Consider the following 12,113-nt stretch of genomic DNA (forward strand, 5'->3'; position numbering starts at 1 on the left):
CAACTCAAAGGCTGCCTACCCCCCATTTGGATGCATCCTAACAGTTGCCTTTTGCACCGGGCCAAAAAAAAAGAGCACAAGGAAGGAGTACGGATGTGCCATCTCAACGCACTTCACTCCGCCCTCTCCCACCTCGACAACAGAGACACTTAGTAAGAATGCTGTTCATCGATTACAGCTCAAGCATTGGCAACACACCATATACCCCTCTAAACTGATCACCAAATCGGGTAACTCTGGACATCAACCCCTCCCTCTGCAACTGGATACTGGACTTTCTAACCAACAGACCCCAGTCTGTTAGGTTAGACAAGCACACCTCTTCAACCCTCACCCTGAACAGGGCCACAGGGCTGTGTGCTGGGCGTTCCACAGGGCTGTGTGCTGAGCCCCCTCCTCTACTCCCTCTTCACCTACGACTGCACACCTGTACATGGTACTAATACCACCATCAAGTATGCAAATGATACAATGGTGATTGGCCTCATCAGCAACAACGATGAGTCGGCCTATAGGGAGGAGATCCAGCTCCTAGCAGCATGGTGCGCTGACAACAACCTGGCCCTTAACTCCAAGAAAACCAAGGAGCTCATTGTAGACTTCAGGAAGTTTAGGGGCGGCACGCACACCCCATCCACATCAACGTGACGGAGGTGGAACGTGTTTCCAGCTTCAGGTTCCTGGGGGTCAACATCTCCGATGACCCCTCTTGGACCCACAATACCTCAACTCTGGTCAAGAAGGCTCACCAGCGTCTCTTCTTCCTGAGGAGACTGAAGGAAGTCCATCTGTCTCCTCAGATCCTGGTGAACTTCTACCGCTGCACCATCGAGAGCATCCTTACCAACTGTACCACAATATGGTATGGCAACTGCTCTTCCGACCTGAAAGCACTGCAGAGGGTGGTGAAAATTGCCCAACCCATCACCGGTTCCTCGCTCCCTCCATTGAGTCTGTCCAAAGCAAGCGCTGTCTGCGAAGGGCGGTCAGCATCGCCAAGGACTGTTCTCACCCCAATCATGGACTGTTTACCCTCCTACCATCTGGGAGGCGCTGCAGGTCTCCCTGTTGCTGGACCAGTAGGTCCAGGAACAGCTTCTTCCCTGTGGCTGTCACACTACTCAACAACTTACCTTGGTGATTGCCAATCACCCCCCCCCCCCCACGGACACTCCTCCCACAGGAAAAACACTATGACTGTATGCATGTAAATAGATTTATTTATTGAAATCATATTCTATGTCGCTCTTCCAGGGAGATGCTAACTGCATTTCGTTGTCTCTGTACTGGACACTGACAATGACAATTAAAGTTGAATCTGAATCCGAGTTGAATCTGAATCTAATCCCAATCTCCTGCCTTCTCCCCATAACCCCTGACACCCGTACTAATCAAGAATCTATCATTCTCTGTTTTAAAAATATCCATTGACGGCCTCCACAGCCTTCCGTGGCAAGGAATTCACCGCCCTCTGACTAAAGAAATTCCTTCTCATCTCCAGCCTAAAGGAAAGCCCTTTACTTCTGAGGCTATGACCACTAGTCCTAGACTCTCCCACTGGTGGAAACATCATCTCCACGTCAACTCTATCAAAGTCTTTTCACTCTTTGACCAGGAAAAACTGGAAAATAATTAGAAAATCACTAGAAAAAAAAAGAAAGGCAATGATTTGGAGGCCCACAGCAGCCTGGAGCTTGCCTGACCTGCACACCGATCATCTCAACTAGAGCTTGGACTTGACTTGCAGAATGGCGCCAAACATGGTGCCTCTTGCATGCGGGCTCAGTAGACTCTTTTTGTGCTGCTGCTAATCGGGGGTGGTATGATTATACTCTCCTGGACTGTTTGTAAGGAAATAATCTCACTGTGCATTTATTTGCACTTCACATATGCTAGAATAAAGCACCAGTGAACCATTGAAATGTATTGAAATGTATCCCAGCCCACCCTTTCCCATCAGATTGTTCCTTTAGAAAATAATCATAATCATCGTCCTGTGCAATTTGGATAAGCAATCTCTTATTCTTTCAGTATTTCTCGGTTAATAGAATCTGCTTTGTTTCTACAGAAAAATGGTGAAACATGCCCATCCTGTCATTTGACAGTCATTTCATTTACAGAGAGGGTTAGAGAGCGTTGTGTCAGTTTGCTCAAAGTGATATTGTCTTCCACCCCGTAAAGCCAGATTCAAATTATTCAGCCAATTTAACGTATCTGCCAAATATGCAACATGAGCAAGCCATGTGTTGTTGAAATGCTTTGGCAGATGAGATACTTTCTTCAAGAAAAATAATTGGCAGTTCAATTTTAAGTTTGTATAAACAAGCCTACTCTTTGCCAGGGGAGATTCAATGAACCTTAGGATGGGAAAGCAGATGTACATACTCAGTACTCACTCCTGACAAAATAACTTGAAAGCATCGTAAGTTCTTGGCACTTTTGTTTAATGCAATGCAGAGTTTTGACACATGGAGATGTGTGAAGCTTAGATACAATGTCTTCAGCTGATAATACTCTCCTGGCAGGAAACAATGATTCTACAGTGCAACAAATGTTTTCAAAATAATTATTTGAACAAGTCCTGAATGCTACCCCATCTTCGAAGTGACCCGGTCAGATATGACACCAAAATATTCAGACCAATTCAATCCTACAAATTGCTTATATTGATCCAGTGACAGAACTTGACATAACTAAGGGCCAGAAGTCAGGAAATCACACTAAAACAGGTCTATTCTTGGGGTCACATCCCCTAACGTTGCATAAAGCTCACACAACTATTTAAAAATAAATCTTCAACCTTTAAAAAGTGAATCTATATTGTGTTGGACTAACGCACATTGCTTGCAGGTCATAGAGACATCTAAACATCATGTCCCATCTCAATTACTAAATTACGAGAAAGCTGGTACTGCCCAATACAACTGCTGCAGTACAGTTGCTCACTGAAACACCACCATTTTTGTGGTCTGATGTTGTTTATGTAAAAATGTCTCATTAGACATGTCAAAGGCAGAAGGTAAAATTAATTCCTTTGTCAAAATCTGAGCTATTTAATTCTTATGAAGGATACTTTATTATCACGTGAAATATCACAGTGAAATTCTTTGTTTTGTATACCACACACAAAGTATGCAAAGAGCCGCCACACATAGTGTCTACAAAGTGTTTAATGTAGTCCCAATGGTCCCGTCTTTGTTCTCTCGGTTCCCCCACCCCCCATGGTAGCTCCCTCTTCATTCTCGATGGCCCCTCTACACTGGGTCCCTCTTCATTCTATCGTCGGCACGTCTTTAACTGACCTCTGCCACTCACGTTGACTGTCCGACCTCTGGCACTGACCGAGGCCCCGACCGAACACCGCCACCTGCCGGGGACCCATCCGACCTCAGGCAACCACTGTGAGTCCGTCCGATCTCACTACAACATAGTGTACAATGAAGACACCACATGCATGTGTATGTTCCTTTTGTCAACTTGTTTTTTCCATTTAAACATATCAAAAAGCGTTTTTCTTGAGGCTGAGGTTCAGCCTTCTAATACCAACATTACCTTGTTTTTGATCTCCATGTGTACAGGTTCACTGCAGGTGACACACCATAACAGTCTTCCAAAAATGACATATCTCCTTTAAATCAGGTGGGCTGAAGCTGCATTGCTTTTCTTCTGAGATTGTGAGGAATTGCTGATATCATGTTAACAAGACTGTTTACGAATTTGTCCCATTTACCAAGAAGAGTCTAATTTTAAGAATAATATGCAGTCATTTCCCAGAAGTCCAAATGAATTTAATAATGCATTTAATTGGTTAATTAGTGGCACACACATATTCTATTTAATTTATTAATATGCTCAATTCCGGCAATGCATGAAGTACATGCATCAGCACTTTTTCCAATAACATGCATAGACTACATCCATTTTTAATGTTTCATCAGTGCAATTTTATACATTCTGGCAACCTTGGTTTGAGAAATCTAATGTTGATAAAAATGACCTACACAAAGTAATTTTCAAGTCTTCACCTTTTTTTGCTCGTTACAATGAGCCGGTGGGACAAACTTTGCACACCTGCTAACCTTTAAAATGCTGCACTGCTGAGACAGTGTGAACGGAGGAAGTATATTAACTTAAAATCCAGATGCAGCAACTAATAATAAGCACATTATTAACTCCCAAGTGATAGAGGCAATGGGTTTGAAGACATTATTTTTTCTCCATGGTAATATCTATGCAAAACAGGCCCCAACAAAGCCATAAATAGGTTTATTCAACCAGCTCATTTTGGAAATAAGTTGATTGAATGATTTGCTGGTAATTAAACCTGAAGTGTATTCGAGATGACTACTGGATTTAATTTACTGCACTTACATCTGAATGCAGTGGATTACCTGGGCACAATGATGCAGCTTAGGTTCACGAGGTTAATTCCCAGGATGGCGGGACTGTTATATGATGAAAGAATGGAGTGACTGTATTTGTATTCACTGGATTTTAGAAGGATGAGAGGCTATCTTATAGAAATATATAAAGTTATTAAAAGATTGGACACGCAAGGTGCATGAAACATGTTCCCGATGTTTGGGGAGTCCAGTACCAGGGGCCAAAGTTTAAGAACAAGGGGTAGGCCATTTAGAACAGATATGAGGAAAAACTTTTTCACGCACAGAGTTGTGAATTTGTGGAATTATCTGCCTCAGAAGGCAGTGGAGGCCGATTCGCTGGCTGCATTCAAAAGAAAGTTAGATAGAGCTCTTAGGGTTGGCAGAATCAAGTGGTGTGGGGAGAAGGCAGGAATGGGTTACTGATCAGCCATGATCACGTTGAATGGTGGTGCGGGCTCCAAGGGACAAATGGTCTACTTCTGCACCTATCCTTATAATTATAAAACTGATTTTGAATGGATGTGTGTGTGTGTGTGTGTGTGCGTGTGCGTGTGCGTGTGCGTGTGCGTGTGCGTGTGCGTATAATTATTTGTTTGTGTATGATCACATCTACTCGAAGAAACAATGCGCTAACGGGAAAATGTTTACATATTCCGGTAGAGATTTACCCCCTGGAATCAAGAAACGGCTTACCTGAAAAATTTGTGCTTTATTTCTTCAGTTATTAATAAAAACGTTCACAAACCTGAAATGTCTTTGAAAATAAAAACGATCGGCTTTGGCTGATGACGTCACAATGGCTCTGCATGCTGCGTCTGCGCTGCAAGCTGACATCCCCCCCATGACCTGATATCCCCCCGCGAGCTGCCGCTCCCCCTTCTCCCCCACGAGCGGCTGTCGCCCCCTCCCCCCGTGAGCTGCTGCCCCACCGCAAGTTGCTGCCCTGCTCCCCACCTCCTCTCTCCCCCCTCCTCCTCCCTCTCTATCCCCCCTCCTCTCTCACTCTCCCCCCCCCCCCCTCTCCCTCTCTCCCCCTCCTCTCTCCCCCTTTTCTCTCTATTCCACATCCTCTCCCTCTCACCCCCCCTCATCTCACCCCCCTCCTCTCTCTCACCCCATCTCTCTCTCTCCCCTCCTCCTCTCTCTATTCCCCCCTCTCCCTCTCCCCCCCTCCTCTCTCTCTTCCCTCCTCTCTCTCCCCTCTCCTCTCCCCCTCTGCTCCTCCCCCCGCTCCTTTTTCACCTCCTACTCTCTCCACCTCTCTCTCCCTCTCCCCCCCCCCTCCCTTCTCCACTCACTCTCTATTCCCCTCTCCCCCCCCCCCCTCTCACCCCCCCTCTTTTCTCCTCTCTCTCTCTTCCCTCCCTCTCTCTCCTCCACTCACTCTCTCTCCTCCACTCTCTCTCTCTCTCTCCTCCCCCTCTCATCACCCCCTCATCTCCCCCTCCCCCACCCCACCCTCCCTCCCCACTCTCCCTGCCCTCCACCCCCTCAGCCCCTCCCCGTCCCCCCCCTCTCTCCCCGCACCTCTCCCCCTTACTGTCTCCCCCTTACTTCCCCCCTCTCCTCCCTCCACTCGTGTGTGGGGGGGGGGGGGGAGAGTGGTGTGACACCCACAGGCCGCCACCCCCCTCCCCCCCCCGCAACAGGACGGGACGGGACCCAACGGGTCCCACTTGGGTCTAGTTGTCTGTATCTATGTATCTAGGATGCAGAAGTTCACACACCATATGCCGGGAGTCTGCATGAATTTCTGTGAGACAAAAGTCCAGGAATAAGAACTGGCAATCAGTCTACACAATGTTTATTTAAACTACAATTCCCACTGGTTCCCACAGTTCCCCCCAGAATACTGGATAGTTTAACCCAATTAGAAATTATTGGTGACGAATGACATGAAATTAATAAAATTGCAGCTGAGTAAACACCTGATTTTCAATAATTGAACACAAAGACTTTGGGTCTGAAGAAGGATCTCAACTGGAAACAGTGTCTCTCCATGTCCTCCAGAGATACTGTCTGACCTGCTGAATTACTCCAGCACTTTGTTTGTCATAGATTACCACTACAACCTAATCATTGTACTTCCTGACCCATAAAAAGTTGCAGAAAAAATGTGTAGAAATGAACTGCAGATGCTGGTATATACAATAGGATAGACACAAACTAGAGTAGCTCAGTGGGTCAGGCAACATCGCTGGAGAAAAAGGATGTGTGACGTTTTTGGGTTCAGTCTGATTAAGGGTCCTGACCCGAAGCATCACCCATCCTTTTTCTCCAAACATGCTGCCTAACCCACTGAATTACTCCAGCGCTTTATGTTAAAATGTTGTTGCAATTGCATTAAACCAGGTGGCACCACCGGAAAGGCCGCCTCGCCAACAGTCTGCTTGTCCTTTCTTCTTTTTGTTATTTTTAGTAAGTGTTTAAAGTATGTTGTGGTGATCCTTGGTTTGTTTTATGGGGGTGGGGGCAGTTGGGGAAAAACTTTATTCAATCTCTTACCTTGATGGAGATGAGATTTTCTTTCCATATCGTATCTCCGTCCCCACTGCGGCCTTTCCTGGAGACCGACCCGGCACTCCAAGCCGCAGGAGACTACGGGACTTTAACATCGCGGAGCTTGCAATCCATTTGCCAGGGATCATAGCTCCAACCGTGGGGCCTGTGGACTTTAACATCGTGAAGCCTGCGGTCTCAGGTAAGAAGAGGCCGACTCGGGAGCTCCATGCTGCGGAGAGAATTTTAACTACCCCAACGCGGGAGTTATGATCATCCCGACGGGGGCTTCGATCATCGACTGCGGGGGCTTTGATCGCCCAGACTGCAGGTGGTTTGACAGATCTTTGAATGGGTTAAGATTAATATTGGTACTGTTTGAAATGTAACAAGTTTTGACATGAGGAAATTCTTCGTTATGGAGGGAAAATATTCTCTGGTAGAGTGTAAACCATGCTTGCATTTCAGAAACAATTGGATGCAATAGATAGAGGAACACAACATATTGCTGGATACATTAATATGGGCTGGATAGTCTTCTTCATCTTCAACATTCAGAGTACAGGAGGGAGGTTGATAATCTAATTCATTGTTGTCAGAATAACAAGCTTGCACTCAGTGTCTAATAAGATCAAGGAGCTGAGCGTTGATCTCAGGAAAGGAAAGCTGAGGATCGATGAACCTGCCTTCGTCAATGGGACGGCAATTGAGTCCACACCTTCAAGTTCCTGGGCATGCACAACTCTTTAACAGTTCTGGACCCAGCAAAAAGAAAGCTCATGAGCACTTTAACTTTCTCAGAAAATGGAGGAAATATGGCATGTCATCAATGACACTATTGAATGTTTTTAGATGGAGAATAAACTGACTGGTTGCTTCAAGATGTGATTTGGTAATTTGAAGAATCAAGGTGTCTGCAGAAAATGGTAACATTGCCCAGTTCATCTTAGGTATCAACCTTCCCTCCCTGTTACCACCACCCCCACCATCAAAGGGATCTACATGAAACATTGCCTCAAGAAGGTAGCTAATATAATCAAAGGTGCACAACATTTTGTCCATGTCTCATCTCACTGTGACCATAGGCAGAAGGTACAAGAGCCAGAGAACTGGTACCTCCATCATGAAGAGCATTATCTTCCCATCAAATACCAGGCCCTTTAACCACACTCTACAATTGTAACCACAACCCTAACTCAGCACTGAACTATGATGAACTTTGGGTAAGGTTGCACTATATATTCAGCTTGTACTGTTATGGTCTAATTCCTAGTATAACTGATGGTTTATTGTTTATAGTTATTTGTCTGTTGTATATTTCTTATTGCATCAATGTGTTAGTAAATGGCAGCATGCAGGAATTGCATTGTTCAGGTCCAGCTGCATATTGCATTTAAACAGTTGTGAGTCTTTACTTCAGTTTAAGAATAAGGGGTAGGCCATTTCGGACTGAGATGATGAAAAGCTTTTTCACCCAAAGAGTTGTGAATCTGTGGAATTCTCTGCCACAGCAGGCAGTGGAGGCCAATTCACTGGATGTAATCAAGAGAGAGTTGGATATAGCTCTTGGGGCTAACAGAATCAAGGGATATGGGGAGAAAGCAGGAACAGGGCACTGATTCTGGATGATCAGCCATGATCATATAGAATGGCGGTGCTGGCCCGAAGGGCCCAATGGCCTACTCCTGCACCTATGTTTCTATGTTTTATTACATCAGGAACGTGGTGTGTGAAAATATAATCATAAAGTAGGTATTTTAAGGAGAAAAGAATGACTATTATAAAGTTATCAATTGAAATGTCAACTGTTTTCTTCTGAGAATTTCCCTTGTTTTCTGTTTTAACTAAGGATATTTTATGCCCTCGGCTGATTTTAACTTTGTGCAGTAGTGTACAACAACAAATCCAAAAGATAAATTTACATTGATCCTGATATTGTTTCTTACAATGATGCAAAGTGAATTGCCAACTCACTGGTGCATAAGGCCCAAATTATCTTCATTAAGAGGCACTGGGTAATTCTGAAGTTGTTAAATGCACAGTTAAAAGGTACTTTGGAACAAGAGCAATGTTAGAAATAATCTACGCTAATCAGGTACAAAAGAACAAGGTGCTCTGATTTCAGATGAGTAAATTCAACAGGTAAAAGTAGTCTGAAGAAGGGTCTTGATCCTAAACATCACCTTTCTCCAGAGATGCTGCCTGACACGCTGAGTTACTCCAGCACTTTGTGTCTTTTGTTGTAAACTACTATTGATTCTACAATTGGGAAAGGAATGCAGTGAATTAATTAAGACAATAAGGATCTCCCAAAATAAGCCTGAAAATACACACCATTATCAAATATCCCTAATATAATGTCTTCATTTTACAGCAGAAATTTGTCCTTTTCCGCCATAACAATGAAATAATTTGCTTTCTCATTGTTTCTTAAATTGTTTCTGCCGTTTCCTTGGTTACCTTGCTACAATACAAACATTACAGAAAGATAGAGAAACAAAATGATGCCTCATTTTACTTGTAGAATTATACTGAATCTAAGCAATTCACTTTGACAGTGGCTAGGTAGAGATTTCAAATCTAACCTTTGTTGATTGATAAATACCTTTGCTACAGCACATCATAAAACCATGCTATTTACAATGGCATCTTATAATAACATTTTGCTCACTGACATTTTCATAGCAATTCATTTATGTGTTGTTTATATTGGCAATCAAATGGCAGAAGTCAAATAATTATCTGGAAGGAGATGACTATACTTACATATTAAACAGATCCAAATGAATAACACGCTGAGGGAGTAGAGAAATAAACAGTGTGTATTTAATCTGCCATAAATACAGAAGTATTATGCATTGACATTTAAGGTTGCAGAAGATTCAAGAAACATTATCGGGCAAACAAAATAAATACATACATTACTTTTCTCTATTTTACTCCATTGTAATAAAATTTGCATTTAAATAGCACCTGAAACAAAGAAACATCCTAAGGCACTTCACAAGAACTTCATCGAAAAAAATCAACATTAAGACACATTAAGTGATATTGCGACAGATGACCTCGAGCTTAGTCAATTAAATATTCTTTAAGGAACAGCATCAAAGAGGAATGGAAAGGTAGAGACAGTGGAATTTCTAAAGCCCAGGGTCCTGGCAGAAACTCATGACCAGTAATCGAGCACTCAGCATGATAGAGCCTTCTTGTGGAGTTGTGAAGCCGGTGACGATTTCAGAGAGGTTTGTGAAAGTTTAGTTTAGTTTATTGTCACGTGTACCAAAGTATAGTGAAAAACGTTTGTTGCATGCTATCCAGTCAGAAAGGACAATACAAGAATACAATCGAGCCATTTACAATGTGTAAATTTATGATAAGGGAATAACGTTTAGTGCAAGGTAATACCAGCAAAGTCCGATCAAGGATAGTCCTAGGGTCACCAGAGGCAGATAGTAGTTCAGCTCTGCTCTCTGGTTGTAGTAGGATGATTCAGTTGCCTGATAAAAGCTGGGAAGAAACTGTCCCTGAATCTGGAGGTGTGCATTTTAACACTTCTATATGTATCTTTTGCCTGATGGGAGAGGGCAGAAGAGGGAGTTTTGATATTGAGTCTCAGCATAACTCGAGTCTACATTGTCCCAGCAGCTCAGCTGTGGTTTCAAAGGAAGAGGCATTGCGATCTCAGGTTTCTCTCTGTAGTTGACTCTTACCTCGAAAGGAGGCACTGGCAGTCTCAGGCTTATCCTGGTGGCTCAGCTTAAGGGCATAAAGAGACGATGCTAGCGATCTCTGGATTATCTTGGTGGCTTAGCCTTTGCCTCTGTATGTGGGCGCAGTCCCCTGTTGTCTGCGGGCAGGAAGAAGCACTGGTGTCTCAGGCGTGTCCTAGCCACTTAATCTTAGCCTCAGTAGAGGTGCTTGCTGTATCGGGCTTCTTCCTGGTGCTCATCATCTCGGGTTTGTTCCAGCAGCGCAATCTTCCTCAAATCTGCAACAGGAGCAAAAAAGGAGGCTCCCCACTTTGTCTTCCTTCCTCTCTCTGCTTTCTTCTGTCATACTTCCTCCCTCTCTTTCTCTTCTGCTTCTTCAATCACCCTTTCTCTTCTTTCGTCTGGTACAGTAAGAATGCCTGAAATGTTAGAGAGTAGGCTAACACGGTTCAGGTGGCCAACCCAATGTCAGCTATTTGGACCCAACTGTTACCAGTGATTCTGAGGATTGGCTTCTCCTGTCCTGTCAGTCAGTGATAGGGATCAGTGCAACATCCAGGGGAGAGGGTGCTGTCACCATATAAATATTAAAAAAAAGAATAGTACAAAGAACAATGCCTAGAAGTCTATGGAGTTCAGAGCTTATTTGACGGTTGTTGTGTTTAACAGCCTGATGGTTGTAGGGAAGAAGTTACTCCTGAGCATGGACATTACAGTTTTCAAGATCCTATACCTTCCTACCGATGGCAGAAATTAAATGAAAGCATTGCCAGGGTGGTGTGGGTTTCTGATGATGCTGGCAGCCTTTTTGATGCACCGATTCCTGTAGATCCATTCGATGGTACCCAGGTACCCAGATCCATTCGATGGAGGTCAGTACCAAGGTAAATTGTTGGGACTGAAGGCAGATAAAGGCCTGATGGTCTGCATCCAAGAGTACTCAAGGAGGTGGCTCTAGAAATCGTGGATGCATTGGTCATCATTTGCCAATGTTCTATAGACTCTTGATCAGTTCCTGTGGACTGGAGGGTAACTAATATAACTATTTTTAAGAAAGGAGCGCTAGAGAAACCGGGGAAGTTATAGACCAGTTAGCCTTACATCGCTAGTGGGGAAGATGATTGAGTCGATTATTAAAGATGTTATAGCAGCACATTTGGAAAGCAGTGACAGGATCAGTCAAAGTCAGCTTGGATTTATGAAGGGGAAATCATGCTTGAGGATGTAACAAGTTTTTTGAGGATGTAACAAGTAGAATTGATAAGGGTGAGCCATTGGATGTGGTGATCTGGACTTTCAAAAATACTTGGACAAGGTTCCACACAAGAGATTAGTGTGCAAAATTAGAGCACATGGCATTGTGGGTAGGGTATTGACATGGATAGAGAACTGGTTGGCAGGCAGGAAGCAAACAGTAGGAATTAACGGGTCCTTTTCAGAATTGTAGGCAGTGACTGTGGAATTCCGCAAGGTTTGGTGCTGGGGCCCCAGTTATTTACAATATATATTAATGATTTAG

Source organism: Leucoraja erinacea, chromosome 1 (assembly GCF_028641065.1).
Source record: "Leucoraja erinacea ecotype New England chromosome 1, Leri_hhj_1, whole genome shotgun sequence".
In the NCBI taxonomy this organism is placed as follows: domain Eukaryota; kingdom Metazoa; phylum Chordata; class Chondrichthyes; order Rajiformes; family Rajidae; genus Leucoraja; species Leucoraja erinaceus.